The 1,950-nt window shown below is 40.3% G+C and overlaps 1 long non-coding RNA gene across 1 annotated transcript; it reads right to left on the reverse strand.

Moving 5' to 3' along the window:
* Positions 1–320: 320 nt before the first annotated feature.
* On the reverse strand, positions 321–1,884 carry LOC108963569 (uncharacterized). The gene is made up of 2 exons (XR_001992278.3): positions 1,740–1,884; positions 321–790 (listed from the first exon to the last, which is right to left on the reverse strand). It is a non-coding gene; the product is annotated as an uncharacterized LOC108963569 (long non-coding RNA).
* Between the last annotated feature and the right edge of the window lie 66 nt (positions 1,885–1,950).

Below are 1,950 nucleotides of genomic sequence, written 5' to 3' on the forward strand. Positions count from 1 at the left end.
TGGTGGAGAGCCTCTACTTCGTGTGTGGGTTTGTCATTTGGAAAAGGTCCAGGGCAGAGTATCTGAGATGGAGGGAGGAGAGAAAACGAGAGAGAGAGACATGAAAGTAAAAAGAGACAAAAGAGAGAGTAAAGGGGGCAAAGCAAAGAGGAAAGAGAAGAAAAGAGAGAGAGGTGGAGAGAGAGCAGGACAAAGATGGCTAAGAGAGAGGGAGAGAGACTGCAAGGCAGGGGAGCGAGCAAAAGAGAGACAGGGAGAGACCCAGACAAAGTCAACACAAAACACAAACAAAAAAGAGTAAATCACACCAAAGACAGAAGGAACAAAAAGAAAAATCTTTATTACAACTTCATAGAATTACTTATTTTGTTACACTTCCTCAGATACACTTCTGTGCAGCTTAGTCATGTGAGAAACAGTTCACTATTTAAAAATTTTATAAAAGTTTATTAAGAGATAAAAGGGATAAAATCCAGCGCTGAGGTGCTTGGCTATTTGCCAAAAGCATATGGTTAACTTAGCACCACGTTCTCTAGATACTGTTACATTCCAGGGGGTACAAGCATATTCTTAAGAGTTTATACATATTCAGACATTCCTTTGAGTTTAGATGTTCTTTTCCTTGGTTTTAACTTTGACTTGTCTTCATGCCATTTTGTAGATTAAACCAATACATTTTATTTCTTCTTGTGGTTCCATCCCGTTGTATTTCCACTCCCTGATAAAGAGGGTCAATAAACTCTTCTTCATTTTTGTGCTCTGGTTTCTGTTATCTTGTCTTTTAGATTTCCTGAATGTGAGAAATCACCTTATTATTTCACACCATTTTCTGAGTCAGTTACATGAAAAAGCATTTCAACATTTCACAGTCTCTATTATACTACTGTCTAAGATAGTACATATTACACTACCATTTATAAAAGCTATACAGTGTATACATAAACTGACAGATTTTACTATATCAACAGAAGTAAATACAAGTTGTACTATATCAGGATTTTTCTGATCAATATTACCTTGCAAAGCAAAAGTTGATACATAAATACAAAAGCCAATAACTGTATTTGTTATTTATACCAGTCATTTGAGAGTAAAATTTGACATCAGTTTCAATACAGATTTATACAAGAGCACACAGTGACAGGACAAAAGGGAATGGCTTCAAACTGGCAGAAGTTTTCAGAGAAGCTCTGATTTGCCAAATATGCTACTTCTACCTCAAAAAGGAGCACAATGAAATCTTGCAGGACTGGTGAGGACAAACTGGGGTGTGTTAGGGGCAAGTGGGTTTTTTTCCTTTCTGTTCTGTTGAAAAAGGGGTTGTGGCCACCTGGGACCAAGGAATATTGATGGCAAAGTGCTGATGGGTGACAGCATCCACCTGACAGCAATGTTTATACCCTTCCCTGATGCTGCAAGACCTGTTTCTGTGAGTATGTTAGCACGACATGAAATAAAAAATAAGTAAAATGGGGGCCAAACGTCCTAGCAGGTGGCAGGGCCCCCGTGGGGTTTGGGATACACATTCCCACGTGTGTCCCCAATTGATGGGATCGGTGGCCATGCCGGCGCAGAGCTGTGTTGTGCTGCCGGGACAGTTGCTTGGAAAAAGAAGGAAAAAAAAAAAAAAAAACCAAACCAAACAAAAAAAAAAAAAAAAAAAAAAAAAAAAAAAAAAAAAAAAAAAAAAAAAAAAAAAAAACAACCACAACTAAACAAATAGAAGAGGAAAAACTCACCCAGGCAGGCAGCAGCAGGCTCCGGCGTGGCCGAGGTTTCCAAGGCTACTGCAGCCGCGCTGCCAGCTAGGACACGGCTGCTTTTGGGGTCGTTTGGTACAATTTTTACTGTTTGAGTTGGTGCCACTCGTGGCTCAGGTTGTGTGCTGGGGGGGAAATCGCTGACTGAGGACTTGTTTGTTGCGAGCCTTGCAGGTGGGGGGGTTGGGCA

This window comes from Serinus canaria, chromosome 21, assembly GCF_022539315.1.
Source record: "Serinus canaria isolate serCan28SL12 chromosome 21, serCan2020, whole genome shotgun sequence".
NCBI classification, from domain to species: Eukaryota; Metazoa; Chordata; class Aves; order Passeriformes; family Fringillidae; genus Serinus; species Serinus canaria.